The sequence below is a fragment of the Vulpes vulpes genome, unplaced genomic scaffold (assembly GCF_048418805.1).
Source record: "Vulpes vulpes isolate BD-2025 unplaced genomic scaffold, VulVul3 Bu000000627, whole genome shotgun sequence".
Taxonomy (NCBI): domain Eukaryota; kingdom Metazoa; phylum Chordata; class Mammalia; order Carnivora; family Canidae; genus Vulpes; species Vulpes vulpes.
The window spans coordinates 2083995-2107557 of NW_027325667.1; the positions used below are offsets into that span (position 1 = coordinate 2083995).

Consider the following 23563-nt stretch of genomic DNA (forward strand, 5'->3'; position numbering starts at 1 on the left):
CTGTGAAAATCCAAGAAAGATTCCCCTTCCACCCTTCCAGTTCTGGCAGGGGCTGGGGAAGAGTTGTCATTATGAAATAAGCCCAGGGCATTCTAATAGCAAAGGACCCGTCTCCAGAGGGAAAAACTTTATGAGCATGTTCCAAACTTTCCTCTATTCTTGCCCCCTCTAGCTATCCTGTCCCTCAGGATAAGAAACATGTGGAGGTCACAGCTCATCAAGGGACTGAATGGTCCCTTGACCTCCCACATCTCAGGTTTACACTTGTGACAAAGGGATTGGAAATGCTTTCAGACTTGCTTGTATAAATATTTTCTGGATACTGATGCTGTAAATGACATCAGACAACCTGGTAAGGGGAAGATTCTGAACCCCTGTTTTCTCCACTGTAAAAACAAAACAATTTCTAACATGCTTTACTCATGAGTTCAGTAAGACGATGAAACCAGATATGAAAGTAGAACTCTAAAAGCTAAACAGATCTATGCAAATATTAGAGGGAAATACTCTCCTTAATCCCAGAGAGAAGGGGGCTCATGGAGTCTCTTCACCAGGATCACCTGGCCAGCTAGGATGCATGTTTTAGAACTTCTTTCCTCTGTCCATACCCCTGATCTTTCCAGGCACCCTCCCTCTACCTCTAGGTAGAGGGTCTACCTAGATCTCCCCATCTTCCCCACAGAAGCCTGATATCAAATTCATCACCCTCACTTTTCAGCACCTTGGGATCCAGGGACTGTCTACCTCAGGGGTCGGACCCTAGGGGTGGGGGGAAAGCCATGTGGAGATGCTCTAGTTTCCTTCAGTTCACTGTAAATATTCATCGTTAAAAGCTCAGAGAAATCACTTCGTTAGTAGTATGCAATGACCCTGTGCTAGAATATTTTATCTGCTTGGAAGAAGATACAAAGTAGGTTGTCTGAGTAGTGACTTGGGCAGATGTGAAGGTCTTCCATGTGATGCTGCTGATCAAAGGAGCACTAAAACGTATTGGGAAGACAGATCTGGGGTCTGATCCAGCCCAGTCATTGGAAAAGCTAGCACTAGCCGTTCAGCTTCAAGTGCAGGTCCCAGAGTCACGAACTCCCACCTGCTCCCCTGTAGAATGCAGTACTTATTTCTTATGGTTGAATTCAAACCACAGAAAAATAACCTGACAGTAGGCGCTAGGAAATAATTTATTTCACATCTCACAATACTATCTTGGGGAGAGGACCACATTCACAATGAGCCAAGGAATAGCATGCCTCTAAAACCCTGACCGGAGCATGTTTCCTAGCTGTCCTCTCTAAGCCAGGGCTTCTCAGGGTTTTACATGCATACAAATCACCTGTGGAGCTAGGTAGAGACGGATTCTGCTTCAACAGGTCGAGCTGGATCCTGAGATTCTACATTTCTAACAAATTCACATGTGATGCCAGTGCTCCTGGTCCATGGACCATACTCTGAATAGTGAGGGCATTTTAACAAGATATCCGCATGATTTGCATGTACAGCAAAGTCTGAGAAGCTGTATAGTACAGCTGAAGCTGTAGGCATTAAAAAACTTTTAGGAATATCCTGAGAGCTATGGCATGATAAGCTGTGGGCTAGCTTCTGGGAATAAGTCATTTTCTCAGGGGAGAGCTGATGCCATTATGTGCATAGAAACATTGGTAGTTCCCCAGGGTAGCAGACAAAGGATTATAATATAGCTGATCTCGAATATTTCCACATATGTGTTACTTAATCCTCACATTAACTCTGAGGCAGGGACTATTATAATTGCCAACTTCTAGATGAGGCTAATGGTTATGTTCTCAGATTCTACAGCTAAGTTTAAATAAACTTATTGTGTTCAAAGTTCACAGGTTTAGGCTGTCCTGAATCCCCTGGTTCAGCACTCTGACAATGATGAGAAGCAGAGGGGGGTCTCCATCGTGCAGGATGGCCAATGACCTTGTGCTAGCATCCATGCTGGGCATTTCTGGGTCCTCTCTCCCCTGCACTTGAAGCTGAATGGCTAAGCCTCGCTGCTCCTGCTGTCACAGGCCCAATCCCCTTTCTCCTTCCTTTCCTGTTCTGCTAGACTTGGCTGACACCTGAGCATCAGAGGCTGGAAGGAAAATGCAGGCTACCCTATTCTATCCCTGCCTGGGGCTGTGAGGTGTCTGAACTGAAAACTATGACATGCCCCTCAGCACCATGGACAGGATCTCCAGCACGATTATTCCCTTCGCATTTTGCCCCCCACCCCACAAGGCTATTTGAGGGCATATAAGCAACCAAACTTATTTTCTCCTAAACCCTTTAATTATTGTAAAAATAGAAGGCCTTCAACCACAGTTATCCAACTTGATAACCATGAATAATGCACATTAATGCACAGGCTAAGAATAGGAGATGGGGCTGCTGACTAAGTCAGCCATGAGTAACCAGAATCCAGGGGTTAAACTATGTGTGTGGGGACTTCTAAGAGCTATTTATCCAAATACACACCTCACCTACTCTTTCGATGTAGATACCATATAAAACATCAAATAGGTTGTTTAAAAATCCCTGGACCTGCAGCATCCCTTTGAACGCTGGGCTCCACCCTTCAGAAATTTCAATCTGTTTGAACAAATCCTCCAGGTGATTCTGATCTAAGAATCAGTTTTATTTCAACAAAAGGCTTTAAATATCAGTAATTTTACCAGACCTTGAAATGTCTCAGGATAATGGAAGGAAATAGTATTGGCCAATAGTACTCAACTGGGGTTGAGTGGGGCAGGGGATGGGGTGGTGGTTGGGGGGGTGTGGTTCTAGAGTCAGTCCCACTCAAGTCACCTGTTAGTTGTGGTCTTGGGCAAGTTGCGTCTTTAAAGAGTTGAGGGTTTGGCAGAGGGTCTGCTAATGCTCAGACAAGGATGTCACATAGTAATAGCTCAATGAACAATTATAATTCTCTCCATCTGATGTCCCCTTTTAAGCAAGAAAATCACTATCCTGTGCTACATGAAATCAAAGCATTAGCTAACCAGTTCCTCGTGGCCCACAAATCTTTGTCCTGCTATTGTTAATGCCCCCACTGTACGCACTCAGAATAAGTGAAATGGAATGTATGCCAGGTGTCCATTCCACACCACTTATTTTACTTGTATTGTTACTCCAGGGAAATGGAAATCCTCTTCCAGAGAATCGAACCCACTCACACCTATGCACTGCTGGGGGACAGTCTTTGAGGATAATAGCTACCTGAGTCCCTCTCTTCTCACAGCCCACTCACATACAATGGGTCAGTTGATAGCTTCTACTTCTAGATCCAAAACTTCCTTGAATCTCAGATCTCCAATGGAAACTCACTTGAACCAACATCTGGATCTTTCTGTTTTTCAAAATCCCTTCAATCATGTGCTGCTCCCACTGTACGAGGAATCCCACGACTCTTTGGGATCTGACACACATCATGATATGCACCTAGCAAAGTAAGACCCAGGGCCTCCCTGTGGACGCTTTGTGGGTGTGCTGTTTGGAGGAAGAACAGCCTAGGGGTTGGCCCATGATTTCTGGTCTAATCAGAAGTTGAGTTGGCTGGAGACATCACCATCAGCTGCTGCCTCTGCCCTATGAGCCACAGACCAGCAGGGTGGCCTTTCTGAAATCCAATTCTTTTGTTTAAAGACTCCTCCACAAGAGGGCAGCCCCAGTGGCTCCGCGGGGGATGTGAGGCAATGTCTGGAGCTACTTTTGGTTTCTGTTACTGGGTAGAGGCCAGGGGTTTTGGTAAACATCCTACAATGCACAGGACAGTTTCCCTACAACAAAGATGTATCCAGCCAAAACTATCAGTGCCCAAATTGAGAAATCCTGAGCTAAATCCTGAACTCAAATGTCCTCTCTTCCAAGAAGCATTCTGGGCTTGTACCTTCTTCCCCAAGGGGCTTGCGTGCTCTTGCTCTGGGCTTCCATAGAGTAACCCAGAAGGCCATCAGAGCACTTACAACCTTTAAATTCATTAAATTACAGTAGCTGGTCACTATCTTCTAGATCAAGAAGTCCTCCCAGGAAAGAACCAACATTGGGTCTTTTTTTTTTTTTTTCCTTTTCAACCTCAGATGCAGAGTGTTCATCATATCAACTAATAGATGCTGTGTAGACCAAAGAAGTTAATTTCTAACAGAGGTTTGACACAGTAGGTAATATTTGCCCACTCAATGATACATCTGGAAATTATAACATACTTCAGTCCTGTTATAATCTCTTATGGTTAAAAAAAAAAATTTTAAGGGCACTGGGTGCCGTAGAAAATACAGGGCTCTCACCCACTGTGAGGAGTGGACTTCTGTCAAGGCTAAGCCGGGGGGTTGCCAGTACTCCTTGGTCACTATGCCAATGGCTGAATGGGGCCACTTGACCTTTGCTATGGACTTTGAGGCAGACAATCTTTGGGAACGATCCTTCTTTGCCTCTGATCTGAAGGCACTGAAGCAACACTTCAGTATTGGACAAGAAGTTTTTGGGACTTCAGGGAACCTGGATTTGGAACAAGTAGACCTAGACCCAGACTTGTCGGAGTAGTGGCACCACGAATCCTCAAGGGACAATATGAACCTACATCTTGCACAACCACCCTAATATGAGCTTTGGGTTTTCTTTCCTCGTTACATAAGTAGTCCCCCCTTAAATATGTGCTGAGCCTTGGCACCTGCTGTACAATACTCAAGCACCACCCCTAATACCATGGACATCCAGCATTTTGTTGGAACACTTGGAAAAGAAGCACCCTCTGGGACACAGAACAGCCCTGACTGTTGTTTTACCATACCCATCCCCTGTCAGGTTTATGGCCCCAGTGAAAACTGGAAAAAAACATAAAAGACAAACTTAAGGGTGTGCAATCCAAAATTCAGGCTGCGGCTGAGTCAGCTAACTCAATAAAATTCAGCTGAATTTCTTTTATTTGCTTACTGAACTTTTTCCAGTGTCACAAGCATGAAATTGGAGCATAAAATCCATATGAGGTTTTATTCATTGCCATATGCATTTTAGTGAAGATGCTGAAGAGGTGGCTTCTAGGTAATGCTGTTCCCAACCAAATCTGAGTTCTTGATCATTGACAGAAACATAGCTTTGTGGGACAGGTTATCTGCTTGTCCCCCCACATCTTCCCTATAAGTCTCTGGATGAACTCCAGAGTCTATTCAGGCACTCTTACACCCCTCCATAGATGTCCCTAGACCTGAGACTCAGCTGTGCAAACCTCAGGCCTGTTACTCCCCATTCTCAAATGTCAGTCTTGTCAAGGAAAAAATAGGATTTCATAAGCTTTCCAGCTGCTTATTTCAATGATTGTCCACTACATGTTACGGCCCACTGACTAGCTATGTGACAGCCGGCCATCCCTGTACCTAATTCTTAACATCTGCACTTGCCAAACATTAATGTTTTCCTCCTCTCAAGGATAGGGATCTCATAATTTAGAAGTTTAAAGTATTCACATTCCTTATAGTTGATTAGCACAGAGTAAGGATCTAATACATACTAGTCATAGATGAAATTAGCAAGAGAAGTGTTGGTAACAGAAAACTAAAATCGGAAATACAATTCCGTGGGGGCATGAGATTCCACAGTGATGAATTTGCTTGGCACACCGCAACTCTGAGAGAGGCGATTCAACAGAGAAGCCAACTCTGAGATGTCCACACAAAGCTCCCCACCTGGAAGAGAGTTTGCCATTCTGAAGTCACATCACATTTTGTCCTCACTCTTGCACAACTGGGAATAAACTGTATCTTTGTTGTTCATCATGTATTAGGATTAAGATCTTCACATAAAAATACGTGTACACCTTCGTGTAGAAGTACGATCATTTTCTTGTTAGCATAAGATACTAACCTCCCAAATCATTGTCCTGATGCATTAGTTTTTTCAATGTGTATATCCTTAGATGCAAGCAGGTACAGCTTTACAGTCTGCTCTTCTATTTGTACCTAATTGTGTATATTCCTCCACTTCTAGTATCCTCCTAACTCTACTTTTATGCGGCTGCATAATCTGCCTGACAAATAGAATTCTACTTACCGTTAGATTACTTCTAGCCTTTCATCTTCTTTATAAAGTCCTGTTAGATGACTTTTTTTCTGGATATGAACTTAAGAACTGTTATTTGCCTAGAATGACTTCTTAGGAGTGTGATAGTGGGTCAGAGAGGGTATGGCATACTTCTTTCTACTTCCTAACCATTCTTCTCGAGGTGCAGTAGACTTACAAGCATTCTGGTTAACCCCTAGGCTACTTTGCTCGCAGGACTTTACTGCCCCCTCCCTCCCTGGTGTGCCCTATGGCTTGGGTCTGGTTATTAGAACCATCACTCCTTTCCTATCTGTGAAGCAAGTATGGGATTATAACTTCCATGCAACTATCTTGAAATAAGTTATTTTCTTGCCTTGCTCCTTCTCTTCTTGGGTTTATGAGCTCCTGGAGGGTAGGACAAAGTTTTAGAGACCTGTGAACCTACCACTCTTCAGCACTCAAGTGGCATCTCTCAAGAGAATAGACCCTTCACTTTGGGCAGGGGTGGGGGTGGGGGGCTTTAGCCAATTTCATCTAGTAAAGAAAGGAAAATATTGAAGTTAATGTAACTAATTTTTTAATGTGAAGCTAGGTGCCAAAATCTATTGGATTTCCTCAGGCTACTTCTAACATGCATTATCTGCCCTCTTGAATCTCCAGATCTAATTCTGAAGAAACAGACTCCAATTGCTCAGGCAAATAAGTGCAAGTTATCCTGCAAGTTAGCCCAGATCTATTACATGAGCACATGTTTACATGACAGGAGTCCCCCCTTGTGCTGCTTAGCTCCTAGAGTTACAGATTCCCAAGGGAAGTAGGATAGCTTAGATGATGGTAGTCTCCAGAACATCCCTTCATCAGGAATACCTGCATGAAGGACCCTGGAGTGAATACTTGGGCCCCATGCCCCTAGAGGGTGCTGCATGCCCAGGAAGAGGCAGCCATGCTGTCCTCTCCAGGTTCCTCTACCAAGTCTGGCTGTGGTCCTGAGAGCAGAGGGTCTCTCAGGATTCACTGGAATAGAACTCAATGGAAATAGCACAATTTAGAAAATGCAACCAAACCAGCCCACGCCTTTTTTTCTACTCCTAGATTCCCTATCCCAGTGGAATCCAGCCTCCACATCTAAACCAGAATGACTCTGCTGCCCCCACAAGGCAGCCTTGCATCAACATCCACCTGTGCTTGTTTGCTTATATTTCTGAGGATCCAGAGACTAAACATCTGGAAAGGGCCTACAGAAGGTCCTTGCATCCCATGTCCCCTTTCCCTGCCTCTCCAATGGAGCAGTCAACTCAAGGCAGAGCTGTTGACTAGATCTTAACTCATCATTTATCCTAAGAGAATAATATGAACAAGAGATAACATTTATCCTCCCAACAACCATGCAAGTAAGAACTATTATTACCCTTTTATTTTTAAGATCTATTTATTTTTAAAGGGCATGCATATGTATATGCCCAAGTGGGGCAGAGGGAGAGAATCTTCAAGAAGACTCCTCACTTAGCATGGAGCCCCACATGGGGGTTGGGGGGTGGCACTGATCCCACAACCCTGAGATCATGACCTAAGCGACCATCTCCTGATTTCAGCTCAACAGACTGAGCCACCCAAGAGCCCCTTATTACCCTCCTTTAAGAAGAAACAGACTTAAAACAGTTAATCTCAGTCAAAGCCAGAATGTGAAGACCAGTCTGTTTGGTGCCAGAGTCTGCCCCTTCCTACTGAGTCACTGAGCTGCCTTTTGGCCCTCTGACTACCCTGAGTTCAGTCTGATGTATGGAAGTCAAGATGTTCATTCGTTGGCTCGTTTATTTAGCAAATTATTTGCTTTATTGTGGTAACATGCTCTACAGAAACCTGCATAACTCTAGTGTATATACATTTTGAGCTTGGACTCATGCGAACACCTGTGATACTGTCATCACAACAAAGGTACAAAACCTACCCATCACCTCCAAAAATTTCCTTGTGCCCTTTTGTGGGTTTTTGTGTGTTTTGGCAAGAACACTTAATGTGAGATGGATCTTCTTAATGCATTTTTAAGTACACCATATACTGTATTGTGAAGAACAAGTACCATGTTGTACAACAGAGCTCTAAAGTTATTTTGCGTAACAAACTTCTTACCTGTCAACCATCCTCTTCCCCTCCCCCACCATTCCATTCTCCGGGTCCTCTGAGAATCCTTATCTCTGTGGCATCAGCTGTAATGTTTTTCACTTTTGATTACATTTATTTGAATCTCTTGGCTGAGCTTCAAGTTTGTCAATTTTATCTTAAACAGCTCTTATTTCCATCCTTTTTCTAGTATTTCATTTATTTATGCTCTAGTCTTATTCCTTCTGCTAACTTTGGGCTCACTTTGTTCTTGCTCTAGCTCCTTGAGGTACCATGTTGGGCCGTTTGAGATCTATCTTCTTAATCTAGGCCTTTATTGTTTTAGAACTTTCCCCATGTACTACTTTTATTAACAGCTACTGTATGCACTTCACTCTGAATAGACCTACAACATAATCTGGCATGAAGACGGACCCAAATGGTGGCAAATCTCACACCAGGGTTGTTCCAAGCACTCTACTCAAGACCCCAGAGGACAGAGGAACTCCCAAACATGGGTAGTGAGGCCCTCATCGGCAGACACCACTGAACTCGGGAGATGAGATTAGTTTCCAAAATGAGGGACTAGACTGAGGCATTGAACAGTAGCCTTGGAGCAAAGGAGGGAGAGCACCAAGGAGGTCCAATACCCTGGATCTGGGGGAGACAGAGGTTCTGAACCCTAGACCTGAGACGCAGCTGTGCGAACCTCAGGCCTGATACTCCCCATTCTCAAAAGTCTGTCTTCTCACTTGTAAAGAGAAAAATGAGATTTTATAAGCTTTCCAGCTGCTTATTTCAATAATAATCATCCATTGCATTTTATGGCTCACTGACTAGCTAGCTATGTGACAGCCGGCCCTCCCTGTACCTAATGCTTAACATTTACACTTACCAAACTTAATGTTTTCCTCCTCCTGAGGATGAGGATCTCCTAATTTAGAGGTTTAAAGTATTTGCATACCTTGTAGTTGATTAGCACAGAGTGAGGATCTAATACATACTAGTCATAGATGAAATCAGCAAGAGAAATATTAGTAACAGAAAACTAAAATTGGAAATACAATTCCTTAGGGGCATGAGATTCCACAGTGATGAATTTGCTCGGCACATAGCAACTCTGATAGAGGCGATTCGGCGGAGAAGCTCCCTCCATGCACATGAGTCACCAGCCGCCTCTGCTGGCCTGTGATGCCCCAGCCTCCACTTCTCCAGAGGGGGAGAGGGTAGGCTGAGACTGATCCTCGGGACCACAGGGTGATTGGGCTGGGGGCGGAGTGATTGTTCATCTGACAAAATGAGGAGTTTGGACAAGATGATGCATAAAGGCCCTCCCAGGTGGGGAGATCTGAGATTTGGCAGAGGCCCAGCCAGAGGAAGTGACTCACCCCAAATCATACAGCTAAGCCTAGGCAAAGTTTGAATTTAAACATTGCTTAAAACAATGCCCAACTACAAGTGTCCGTGGGGACCAGGCTGGAAATCGGGGATTTCTGGACTGCAGTGTCTCCTGCAGTACTTGGAGCAGAATGTGCTCACATGCAGGGGGTGCAGGGTAGGGCCATGTCTGAGTGCCTGTGTTTTGAATGTGGTGACAAAGCAATGTCTGAAGCCCTCAGGAAGTTCCAGAAATGAAAGCGAAGAATGAGGGGGAGCAGGGACCTCTCTGTTCATCTAAAGGAGGCAAGATGGTTGTCTGTGCCCTGGCTAGTCAGACATGCACAGAAAAGATCTTGCAGAGCAGAAGCGCTGGTCCTCGTAGAACATAGAAGAGAGTCAGAGACCAATGCTTGTGCCAGAAGGTGCTGCTCTGAGCCTGGGAGTTCTCACCCCAAAGACTGCAGAATCACCCTCTGAGGCTGGGCCGTCCTCTCAGCATCCTTTGCCTGGGCCATACCTGTACATGTCCCGGCATTAAGAAAACTGGAATGGTATTATAATTCCTTAATAATAAAGCTCCCGATTCTGAGCACTGGTGATGTGCTTGGTGCTTTATGCTTCTGAGTTCTGTTGATTGGAAATGAGGATGAAAACTACCTTACACAATTTTTGTGAAATAAAAACACAAACTGCTTTTTTAAATCTAGGACCCAAGAGTTAGAAATCGACAGTCTTAAGAAAGGTCTGCCTGACTTTAAAAGTGTATTTTCTAGAGTCGCCTGGGTGACTCGGGTGGCTCAGGTCATGAGCTCCCCATCATGAGATCAAGCCCCAAGACAGGCTCCATGCTCAGTCCGTTTTAGATTCTCTCTCCCTCTGCCTTCCCCCTGCCCCCACTCTCTCAAAATAATCTTTTAAAAGTTTTTCTAAGATACCAGTTTCTCTCAAGCTTCTTATCCTTAAGTCCTGGTTTAATACATAATGTGCAAATATACATATTATCAAGTATAGTCGTGTGGACATATATTTTCTATAAGCACAAATGCGTGTTCACTGTGAAGTAAGGAGAAAATTCAAATATTGGCACCATCACCCTTGGATAAATAATGTTAAAATTTTTGTCTGTGTGTGTGTGTGTGTGCACGTGCACGCACACAGTCAATGCATATTTTCTCAATTTGCGTTGTAAAATGAATATATGGTCTGTATGTCGCATATGATCACCTATTTTACCAAATACAAATTTGAATACTTGTCATGCTAGTCTAGTATGTGGTCATACAGCAGCTTAGTTCACCCACTTCCCCCTCCTTTCTCCCCAGTGCGGGGCATTTTAAGTGTTTCCAGTTTGATTCACAAATTAAACTGTTAAAAAAAAAAAAACACTTGGGCAAATAACCTGAGATCAGCACACTAATATTTATCTTCCTGGACTTGTAATTCCACTTCTGTGGATACATTTAAAGGTTTTGGGAGTTCTTACAGCTATTGGTAAGTCTGCCTACAGGAAGGGAATGGGCTCGGCCCATCAACCTGCATCTCCCCACTGTGACAAGACAGCTTCTTGCCATAACTTAACAAAGCAGCACTTGGTGATGTGCTCCTATGTGATTAGCTAACGCGAGTGCCCCTATGGGCAGAGACACATGGCCCTGCAAGCTGTTGAAATCCTCTTGTGAACCTACAAGTCTCTGGATGCCAGGGAATTATTCAAGGTGGAGGCTCCCTGGTATGACTTCCTGCAGCCTAGCCCAGCAGGGAACTGGCTTTCCTAAAGAAGATGCTCCTTCTCCAGGCATTTGCTGTCCGGTTGGAGCCATTGCCCCAAAAGAAAGCAAACACTGTCGGATCAGTGCAATGGCGAGAAAGAAATAGCATTCATCATGTGCCTCTGCCCTTTGTAAACTCTCATGGATGATTGGGGCAGCTCTTTCCCTCCAGGAGGAGCTTCCTATGCCCTGAGATCAACAGTCATGAATGGTGTACTGAGTAGAAAAGGGGTGGCATTCAGCTCAGGAAAAACTGACAGGCACCTCGGTCAGGCCTCTTGGGGGTGGATGGTCACGGCAGAACCAGAAGAAAGAGGCGGAAAACACGTCCTCACGTACATCTATAAACTGTCATGTTAACCTCCTGTTTCCCAAACCCACCCCTACCACCAGGTGCTTCACTGTTTGCACTGTCCGTTGATAGGACCAGTCTCAGAATTTACGGTAACAGTGAAACTCCTTCAGTATTTTCCATTTTATGTGTGGGGAGGAGAACCCAAACTTTGTTACCCAAGATCCTTGAATCTTGGTGACCAACCATTTCCCCAGCTATATTTCTCATCCCTCTTGGGTATCCCCTTGAAGTGCTGCTTCCAGTCATTTGGACGATTCTGTTCCTGAGTTCATTCTATCCATGTTCCTCCACTTGTTTTATAATTTGACTCTGCCTACAACCTGACAGCTGTGGTTCTTTTGCTGGAGCTGCCAAACGACCTGCCTGTATCGGCCCCATTTCTGGAGTGTTTATCAGAAATGCCACCCCCTGTATCGATTTTTTGCATGAGGACTATGGAGTGGCTGGAAGCACAGAGCAGTGCAAACACCAGGAGCTAAGAGCTAAGGGAGGCTGAATGAGATGCTAAGATCTGTTTGAAGGTGCCAGGTACCTATGGTGGCACCCGGGATTTGGAAGGTGAAGGTGAAGTTCTTGAGTGAAGGGAAATGGAGGAGAAATAAGCCCACATTCTGTACCTGCTTTTCCTGCAGTCTATTGGCTGATTCATACCTCAGGGTAAGCATATGAGAATCCCACATAAAGGAACCGGCAGAGGACCGTTGCTAACAGGCTGAGAAACCAGCTGAATGAGAAATCTCACTTGTGGGGCAAAAGAGAGAAAAACAGTTTCAGGCTGTGGAGGCAGCCAGGAGCTGAGCCCACTTCTCTCTGCCCAGCTTCTCATGAGATCTTGGATATCAAGGCTCAGCTTTCTCTCAGAGCATAGGTGTTCTTCAAGGGAGAAGGGCAAGGATCTAACAGATTCATAAAAATACTGAAAAATGGGCTAACACTGGGCATAATCTCAAGGTGCAGAGAAGATAATGCTTGGGGTTCACCATCCATGAAGGAGAATGGGTCCTGGGAAAGCCACCAGGTTATCAGCTGAGACCCATGAGTCAGAATGACTCTCAAGCTTAAAAGAGTCTTACAAGCCTACAGAGCCCCTGGTTGTCCTCAGCCCCTGGTTGGCTTGGGCAACTTGACCCCACTCTGTCTACCTATTGGGAGGGTGATCTTCTGAGTCTCTTTGTTCCCCAGGCAATGTCGGACAGCTCTTTGAAACCTCACCAGATATGTCCAGAAACAGCATTAAAGGGGAACAGAAAGAGACCACAAGAGCAAGCTCCAAGGACTTAGTTATTGGAATCCTTAGACAAGGTCTCAAAAGGAGCTATAACAAGGATGATTCAGAAAATACACTGCACGGTGGAGAATTTCACCAGATAATGAATAGAAAAGAATAAACCTGAAATTTGGCAATTAAAGGAATTCCTTTAAGAATCAAAAGGGCATCCTGCCATTCGTAACAAGGTGGTTGAACAAGAAGCATATCCTGCTCTGTGAAATAAGCCAGTCACAGGATAGCACAGCATGACCCCACTTAGGGGCTGGAGGCTTGGCCCTGGGGGTTATTGCTCAGTTGAGTACAAAGTTTCATCTGTGCTAAATGAACAAGCTCCAGAAGCTCCTGGTACAGCACGGCATCTGCACCTCACAGTACTGTTCCACGTACTTCAAATTAAGAGGGTGGATTTCCGTTAAGTGTGCTTCCCACCAAAACCAAACCAAAGCATCCAACACCCTCCAAAATTTCCCTCGTGTCCCTTTTTTGTTTTTGTTTTTGTTTTTTTTAAGTATGTTACCTTGGTCGTCCTAATATCACTGGTGTTTGCATCTATCCAAACTTCTCAAATTGCACCCATTAAATGTGCAGTCCTGTGTACATCATACCTCTATGATGCTGTCGAAGAAAACCGAAAATAGAGGTGTTCAAAGGCACATTCAATGGAAAAATAAATGATCTGTAACACTCACTTCTCTCCAGGAAGCCATGAGGGAGAAGGGCAGAAGCTGAGATTTCCAACCAATTTTGGGCAGCAGCAGTAGTAGTAGTGGGTCAGGGTCAAGACCACGCTTCTGGTTACTGTGGCAAGGGGTCCCGTGTTAATATTTGTGCCTGAGTTGGCCACCCAAGCAAAACGACGGTCTGCAGTTTTCTTTCCTAACTCTGCTTTCCTTTTCTTTTTATATATATACATTTTAATTCCCTTGAATTTTTCTTATTGTTTGGCAGAGTTTAAATGTCATTATTTTATAGGAAACAGAGGAATGGGAGAAAGAACTGTACTCACAGTTCTGCATAAAATGAAAAATAATCTTAAAAATTTTTCATACAGGACATACTGTGCATTGGGAGAGTGGAGTGATTGGAGCATCACGGCTTTAGAGAGGCTGGCAGGGAGTCGGACTGCAAGCACCATCTCCGCCTCGCTGGGAGGCGCAGCCTAGTTCTGTAACCCTCCGGAGCTCACTGGCCCATCCTGATGTGGAGCTGAGGATGCATCCCCACCCCTCCAGCGCCACCTGAGAATGAACTGACATGAGCTGCATACAGCACCTAATGTACAAGTCAAAAGTGCAATGCCATCCCCATCATCATACTGTTGTACTTGTAATGGACTATCCTAATCCTTGTCGCCCCTCCGACGGGCAGGTGCTACAGAACTAGCCAAGCCAGGCCCGACCTCCCCAGGGCACATGAGGGGGCTGCCTGTCTTGAAAGAGTCCCTTGGCTTTATCTTCTGAGCGCTTCCTCTGCACCAAACGCCCTCCTTATGTTGCCTGTGTTTGACGTTTTCTTGTACCAAGAGGGTCTTTGATAGAGACCTTTGAGACACATTATTTCATAGTGAAGTATGCCCTGTGTAGGGGACGGGTCCATGAGCCATGACCTTGGGCTTGATGGGGCTGCTCTCATCACAGAGCTTGGGGGACACTCTGTGTTGAGAAATGGTGGGCAGTCAGCAGCTGGGGAAGGGTTGCAGCCCTGAGTCAGGTGCGTGGCACATCCCAGGTCTGTCACCCTCAGCGTGTGGTAACTTGATGAGTTTCTAGACTTCAGTCAGATGACACAAATTCCTGACTATATTGTGTCTGAACCTTAGTTAACAGCCAATAAATCGGTTTTAATACATGACGATGATCTTACACTTATCAATATCACTGTCCCTTTCACAGAAGGAAGTAGCTTCTAATACTAAAACTCGGCCCAAGGCCTTGTTCTTTCATGTTCTTATTTCACCAGATATTTCTGAGTGCCTTACCATGGAGTGGGAGTGGGCAGCAAGACAAATTCCCTGCTTACATGGAATTTATAGAACTTATTTTGAGAGGAAACCAGAAATAAGCACAGTAACGAACACATGGATAATTTCACGCGGGGATAAGAGCTGGCATCGTTCAGCAGGAACAGGGTTTTGAGATTGATCGGGTGAGGATGGTCAGGGAGGACTTGCCTGGGAGGGGTTGGGGGGGTAACTATGTGTAGAGTCCTGAACACCTTAGGAGCAGGTCAAGCCATGATGATCCATGGAAGGGAGTTCTCAGCAGGGAGAGATCTGAAGCTGCGGGTAGAGGGAGGCCTGGAGGCTGCAGGGCCCCTTCCCATCACTGATTCTCTGAAAAGGACTACAAGCATCCTTTCAAATGGTCTTTTTCTAGATTGTACCATTTTCCAATGGAACTCATTATATCATGGTAGGTAGTTCTGGGACCACAGAGACACAGAACAAGGTGGGCTGTGTTCTTCTCCATCCGGCTCTGGGTGTGGGCAGCAGGAGACCATCGCAGAGCAGGGCTCCCTTCTGGCGGCCTCAGCCCAGGCACAGGACAGCTCCCCCTGGCTCTAAGTTCCCCTTCCCACAGGAAGGGGGAGAAAAGACAGGAAAGGCTGCATCTCTAGTGCATCTGACCACAATTTAAACGGGGGGGAAAGCTGCATTCCCTGCGTACTGAGCGGGAAAAGAAGTGTAGACGTGAAAACCTTTGAATAAGCAATTAACTGGGTGGTAGCACAGGGCAGCGAAAAGAAAGATGAATTGCCCGGAATAAAGGCCGGGAAGGAAGATGAAAAGTGTTCCTGCGGTAAAGGAACTCTGATGCAAGCCACCACGAGATAAAGAAGCAATTGTTTGATATGAGAACAATGAGGTGGCAACTCTCCAGGCCACAAAGGCAGACACCTCTCGTGGCTTCCAGAGGGACAACAGGTGCTTTCACTGCTTGTTGATGAGTTTTAGCTACGCTGTGCCCAGTGCCTACTACGTGCTCCTCTACTCCTCCCTGGACAGCCTGTGCTGAAACCTCTTTCCTGACTTCCTGGCAGGATCGGTTGCTCTAGATGTTCAGTGGCTCGGGATAAGGTGCCCAGGGGCGTAACTTTATTTCTCTCCCTCTTGCTGGTTGGTGAGCTCTGGAGGAGGCGGGAGTGGGTTCAGGGCTTTTACTCATTTCTAAAAGTGTGTTTTCGTTCTTGTTGGATGGAGACATTCTTTTTAAAAGGAAATTGGGAAGATAAGCAGATAGAGATACAAGAAAGGAATCCAACTGACAGTCATCTACTAAGACCTATTAGCTCAGATTCCAGTAATCCGTAGGACAGAAGTCTCTTCTCTCCAGGAGCTCAATATCTAGAGAGAGCAACAGATACGTAAAGCTGCCATTTCAGTATAATGGGTTAAAGGCTTAGCTGGGGGTGTCCTGAATGTTATTGGGGGTGCATGGGTTATTTTTCTTGGCCAGTTGAAAAATCGAGGAGGAGAGGCTTCCTGGAGGAGGCAAGGTCTGATCTGATTTGAATCTAGAAGAATAGATAAAAGCTGATCAGGCAAAGGAGTGGGGTGGGGGGGCACCATGTAGCGGCAGGCATGTGTGCAAAGACCTGAGGGCCTGACTGAATCTGGTTCTTTCTGCCAATTTCAGGGAGGCAGGGGCTCCTGGTAAGTGAGGTATGAAAAGGGGTTGGCCAAATCACCTGGGATGGAAGCAGAGGGAAGAGGTGTCCGGGCCAGATCAGCTCAGGCTGTTGGCCATGATGGGTTCCCACTCCCCACAGGCCCTGGGGAGGAGCAGGAGACCTGATCAGAGTGACATTTTAAGATGTCATTCCACAAGCCAGGTTTGGAGTGAACAGGGCAGGATGAAGCAGAGAGACCATTAGGACACTGTTGAAATATCTCCTGGTGGAATTATGGTGGCTTCATCCTAGGCAAGGGCTAGAAATGAGAAGAGCCAGTAAAGGTAGAGCAATTCAAAGCAGGGATCCATGGTGCAGGGTTGACAGTAGAGAATCCGTGATGTGTGGGGCTAAATTTCAGACTTTCATCATGTCTACATTTGTATTTAAACTTCAAATGAAAAATTTAAAATGACTCGCATTGTGCAAGTTGTATGAAATATGTTAACAACTACAAGTCAAAGAATTAAGAACAATTCAAGTGGAATCTTCTGATCTATGTAACTTTTAGGGCCTGATCCAAGAATATATGGGGCTCTTTGTTTTAAAAAATATATATATATTGGGATGCCTGGGTGGCTCAGCAGTTGAGTGTCTGCCTTCGGCTCAGGGCATGATCCTGGAGTCTCAGGATCGAGTCCCACATCGGGCTCCCAGTGAGGAGCCTGCCTCCTATGTCTCTTCTATGTCCCTGCTTCTGTGTGTCTCTCTCATGAATGAATAAATAAAATCTTAAAAAATATATATTGGGGAAACAGTACTAGTAAATATTGAGGAGTCTCATGCTCTGAGTAGGTACTACCAGGAAATATTCTAAAACATGAAACTTTTCTCCTGAGGTCTCTGCACAGGCTATGGTGTTTTTCCTGGCTTTTTCAATTTTTTTTTAACCTAGAACGACATTATTTGAGTGAATTTTACTGTTCATCTTTGTCGTCTTTGCAACGTGCGATGCTAGTTTTTCTTTTTTTTTCTTTTTTTTTCTTTTTTTTCTTTTTTAATTTTTTTTAATTAATTTTTATTGGTGTTCAATTTACCAACATACAGAAAAACACCCAGTGCTCATCCCGTCAAGTGTCCACCTCAGTGCCCGTCACCCATTCCGCTCCAACACCCGCCCTCCTCCCCCCTTCCACCACCCCTAGTTCGTTTCCCCGAGTTAGGAGTCTTTATGTTCTGTCTCCCTTCCTGATATTTCCCAACATTTCTTCTCCCTTCCTTTATATTCCCTTTCACTATTATTTATATTCCCCAAATGAATGAGAACATACACTGCTTGTCCTTCTCCGATTGACTTATTTCACTCAGCGTAATACCCTCCAGTTCCATCCACGTTGAAGCAAATGGTGGGTATTTGTCATTTCTAATGGCTGAGTAATATTCCATTGTATACATAGACCACATCTTCTTTATCCATCATCTTTCGATGGACACCGAGGCTCCTTCCACAGTTTGGCTATTGTGGCCATTGCTGATAGAAACATCGGGGTGCAGGTGTCCTGGCGTTTCATTGCATCTGAATCTTTGGGGTAAATCCCCAACAGTGCAATTGCTGGGTCGTAGGGCAGGTCTATTTTTAACTCTTTGAGGAACCTCCACACAGTTTTCCAGAGTGGCTGCACCAGTTCACATTCCCACCAACAGTGTAAGAGGGTTCCCTTTTCTCCGCATCCTCTCCAACATTTGTTGTTTCCTGCCTTGTTAATTTTCCCCATTCTCACTGGTGTGAGGTGGTATCTCATTGTGGTTTTGATTTGTATTTCCCTGATGGCAAGTGATGCAGAGCATTTTCTCATGTGCTTGTTGGCCATGTCCATGTCTTCCTCTGTGAGATTTCTCTTCATGTCTTTTGCCCATTTCATGATTGGGTTGTTTGTTTCTTTGGTGTTGAGTTTAATAAGTTCTTTATAGATTTTGGAAACTAGCCCTTTATCTGATACGTCATTTGCAAATATCTTCTCCCATTCTGTAGGTTGTCTTTTAGTTTTGTTGACTGTATCTTTTGCTGTGCAAAAGCTTCTTATCTTGATGAAGTCCCAATAGTTCATTTTTGCTTTTTTTGCATTTTTTTATTGTTACATATATATATTTTAATTTTAATACAGAGTCAGATTTTAGAAACTGTACCAAGGAGAGCCAAAAACACTTTACACATTCATGATTAGCTTTAGTATTTTTTACGGTACCTACTGAAAATGTTATTTACTAGTAAGGAATGCCAAGTGTGTCCATCACCATTTGAATAGCTTGTAGGGGATTTGTGATTTCTTCCATGTTATCTCTTCTCAAAACCCAATCTGGTTTAAGTCTTGAAACTATTCTGGTTCTTACAGGTGTTTCTGGAATAAAGGGAGTACTTATAGAAGAATTCATCTTTTGTTTATAAAGTGTTCTTTCAGTATTCATTTTATGTTTATGAGCTGTAAGCTTGTAGAGACTATAAATACAGTCAACAACTTTGGACTTACTTGGAACACTAGAGGCCCTATTCGTTGTCTTCAATAAAACAGCTAACAAACAGTAGGTTTTTGTAAAAATGCTTCCACACTTGTCTGCAACTTTGTCACCAGGTTTTTCTTGGTACATTTGCAAAAGGTCCAGCAGTGTATCTATGCAGTTTTCTGCATCAGAAACTGCTGCAGTAGTTTTCTCATACTTAGCGACATTAAGCACGACTTGTACAGCATATCTGATGACTTCCATACAAGGAATGCTACGATTACAACTTCGGATCAAAACAAATATTTTAGAAACTGCTCCACTCTGGGCCATGTTCTCGCAACAAAGAACATCTAGTTCTTTGTTGAATGTGAGAGCATCAACAATTATCATTCAGAGAAAATGGAGAGCTATACTTTCTGGAAGAATAGCTCGTGAACACTTCTTAATGATGAAAAGACATCAAGCTGCTTGTTTGATCCAAGCGAATTTGAATAGCTTGTAGGGGATTTGTGATTTCTTCACAAATCTAGTAACTACCTCTAGGTGCTTTAAGGCCTCAAGAATAGCAGAAAGGTGCTTCTAGGTCAAAAGATAATGAAGTGCAAGCGCAGTTCTTTTGTAAAGTTTGTTTTCTTCTCGAATCTCCCTGTTAACAAGTTGAAGACTTAGTCGTATAGCTTTAATTTTTGTACAATCATTTTTCTTCCTCCAAGAGTATCCTCTCCATAATGCCTGAATTCTACTGATTGCATTATTAAATTTTTCCTGTTTTTTACGGAGGAGGAAACGGCGTACTGCTTTCTGTATTACTGATGCAGCTCTATTCTGCTGGCTCATACATTCTGGAACTTCATGCTGACTTGTGAGGATGCTAGGGTATTTCTGAGCAAACCTCTTTTGCTGTAATCTTGTTCGAAACCACCTCTGGATACAGATGACTGCATTAACCTGCTTGTTAGTATTCTTCATAGACATGTGATGTTTATATGCTCTTTGAATTTTAAGAGCAGACAGGTGATAATATGCAGGTGCTGTGAAGTGAAGAAGTCTGATTTTGGTTCTTTGTTCTAAAATTCTTTTTCTTACTAACCAACCATGCACTAGTGCTTGTAGAACAACTGTAGATTTTTTAAATTCTACTTATTTTATCCTTTGACATTTTCCAGCCTTCCTGGCTCGTATATATCTCTGTATGGTCAAAGCAGCAGACTTCTGCCGGAGAAAGACCTGCCTTGCTTTGTATCTTCTAAAATTCGCTTGGATCAAACAAGCAGTTTGATATCTTTTCATCATTAAGAAGTGTTCACGAGCTATTCTTCCAGAAAGTATAGCTCTCCATTTTCTCTGAATGATAATTGTTGATGCTCTCACATTCAGAAACCGTGTTCTCTCCAGTTTGGTGTAGAAGCAACCTTGAATGATTTTAACAGCTTTTAATACAGCTAGATAGTCTTTACGTGCTTTCCAATACCTATACCAGGCTTGAATCTTGCAGGCAGCTTTCACTTGATGTAAATATTTCCTGGCTTTATAGCTCCTCCACACAGCCTGGATTTTTATGGTGCTATCTTTAATTTTCTGAAACCTCCGTTTCTGTATAAATCCTCTCGTTCTAGCTTGAATCATGATAATGCTGCTCCTAATTTGTAAATATACTTGTCTTTGATGTTTTGTAGACAAAAAGGCTCGGTGGTGATTTTGTAAGACGACTGCTGCCTTCCTGTACAATAAAAACTGCCTTCTTGTTTGCCACGTCCTGAAGTACTGCTGGAGGGTCACCGCAGCTCTTTTCTGCTGGACAAACCTTCTCCGACACACGGCCATCTGAAGGAAGTACTGAATGCGCAGGGCAGCACACTTCTGTGTTTCCAATTTCCCTGTGACCATCTCGCAGAAAGCTCTTTGAGTCCCTACCAGAGCCTCTCTCTGGGGGTACTCGGCCTCTTGTGAACAAGTGACCAGGGAAGCTCCACGCCACTTCTGAGTCCTAAGTGCTGAGCCGTGAACAGCTGCACACTGAGCTTCAGTTCTGCAAGAGCAGAAGGCAGACTGCTTAGCACTGGCTACCAGGTTTACCTCCGAGAGGGTTTTCAGTCTCTCTCTAACCTTCATGCCCCTAAAAGCAGCCTGAATAATTCGCACAGACTTCTGAACTGCCAAAAAATTTTCCCTTTCCACTTTTACTCGGATATAGGACCTAAAATAATTCTGTATTATAGCAACGGCGGTTTTCTTTGCTTGATAATCGAGTTTGGCTCTGTGCATTCGGTAGAATGACTGAATTCGTGTGGCAGCCGGGTGCCTATGCTGCATGTCCTCTTGCACCTTACAACTTCTATATGAAGACTGTGTACACACGACTGCCTGGGTGCGCACTGCAGTTAGTGCCTGTATCGTCTTTGGACAAAAATTACATTTGCTCTCAAGTGGAGATAATGCTTCCTTACTTTGGAGGCTTTAAAATGCTTCTGAATAATAGTGGCAGCCTGATGCTGTTCCTGAATCGGTTTCCTTAGGATCATGTCCCGGAAATCTGCTTCAGTACAGGCTGCTGCTGCATTCCTCAGTGCACTGTGTAGAAGAGCTTTCTTTTTATTTGCTCTATATTTTTCTTGTATTACTTTTGTAGCCCACTGGATCTCTTGGTAAAAAAGATACTGCCTATACATTCTGTATGTGCTTTGTATTATGATAGCAGCTCTGTGTTTTTCCCTTAAAAGCTGTCTTGCTTTCATTCCCTTATATGCAGCCTGAATGATCAAAGCAGAACGTCTCTGTCGAACAGAATTTTCTCTTTGCAATTTTGCAGCCCTGTATGTTCTGTAATGTTGCTGAATTAAAATGGAGGCATGTTTCCAGGTCTGAAATGTAACATATGTTCTGTGCATTCTGTAAGTGGCCTGGATGAGAACCGCAGCCCTGTGCATCTATTGCAGCTTCTTCTTTGCCACCAGCCTTGGGTAAGATGACTGGATTGTAATGACCGCTTTTTTTAATTTCAAGAATTGGTGCAAGTGATGCCTGGCACAAATGGTGGCCCGGGATTTTCTCTGAAAAAAAACAGTAGCTCTTTTGAGGGAAATGAACCTTTTCTTCACCACTAAAGATCTAAACGTGCTTTGAATAAGGGTCGCAGAGGAATGCATGTTTTTCAAATGTTCTCTTTGCCTTTGTGGATGTATCTTGCAAGAAGTTACTGTGGCCAAGTTCAAAAAGTGTGCTGCCTGTGTTCTCTTCTATGATTTTGATGGACTCTAGTCTCACATTTAGATCTCTCATCCATTTTGAGTTTATCTTTGTGTATGGTGAAAGAGAGTGGTCCAGTTTCATTCTTCTGCATGTGGATGTCCAATTTTCCCACCACCATTTATTGAAGAGACTGTCTTTCTTCCAGGGGATAGTCTTTCCTCCTTTATCGAATATTAGATGACCATATATTTCAGGGTCCACTTCTGGGTTCTCTATTCTGTTCCATTGATCTATGTGTCTGTTTTTGTGCCAGTACCACACTGTCTTGATGACCACAGCTTTGTAGTACAACCTGAAATCTGGCATTGTGATGCCCCCAGCTATGGTTTTCTTTTTTAAAATTCCCCTGGCTATTCGGGGTCTTTTCTGATTCCACACAAATCTTAAAATAATTTGTTCTAACTCTCTGAAGAAAGTCCATGGTATTTTGATAGGGATTGCATTAAACGTGTAAATTGCCCTGGGTAACATTGACATTTTTACAATATTAATTCTGCCAATCCATGAGCATGGAATATTTTTCCATCTCTTTGTGTCTTCCTCAATTTCTTTCAGAAGTGTTCTATAGTTTTTAGTGTACAGATCCTTTACCTCTTTGGTTAGGTTTATTCCTAGGTATCTTATGCTTTTGGGTGCAATTGTAAATGGGATTGACTCCTTAATTTCTCTTTCTTCAGTCTCATTGTTAGTGTATAGAAATGCCATTGATTTCTTTTTTTTTTAATTTTTTTTAATTTTATTTATTTATGATAGGCACACAGTGAGAGAGAGAAGCAGAGACACAGGCAGAGGGAGAAGCAGGCTCCATGCACCGGGAGCCCGACGTGGGATTCGATCCCGGGTCTCCAGGATCATGCCCCGGGCCAAAGGCAGGCGCCAAACCGCTGCGCCACCCAGGGATCCCTGATTTCTGGGCATTGATTTTGTATCCTGCCACGGTACCAAATTACTGTATGAGTTCTAGCAATCTTGGGGTGGAGGCTTTTGGGTTTTCTATATAGAGTATCATGTCATCAGTGAAGAGGGAGAATTTGACTTCTTCTTTGCCAATTTGAATGCCTTTAATGTCTTTTTGTTGTCTGATTGCTGAGGCGAGGACTTCCAGTACTCTGTTGAATAGCAGTGGTGAGAGTGGACATCCCTGTCCTGTTTCTGATCTTAGGGGAAAGGCTCCAAGTGCTTCCCCATTGAGAATGATATTTGCTGTGGGCTTTTCGTAGATGGCTTTTAAGGTGTCGAGGAAAGTTCCCTCTGTCCCGACATTCTGAAGGGTTTTGTTCAGGAATGGATGCTGTA

The 23563-nt window shown here is 43.9% G+C and overlaps 2 pseudogenes; both read right to left on the minus strand.

Moving 5' to 3' along the window:
• Nucleotides 1-18378: 18378 nt before the first annotated feature.
• LOC140596377 (abnormal spindle-like microcephaly-associated protein homolog pseudogene) lies at nt 18379-19502 on the minus strand (annotated as a pseudogene).
• Nucleotides 19503-19543: 41 nt separating this feature from the next.
• On the minus strand, nt 19544-22519 carry LOC140596371 (abnormal spindle-like microcephaly-associated protein homolog pseudogene; annotated as a pseudogene).
• Nucleotides 22520-23563: the final 1044 nt, after the last annotated feature.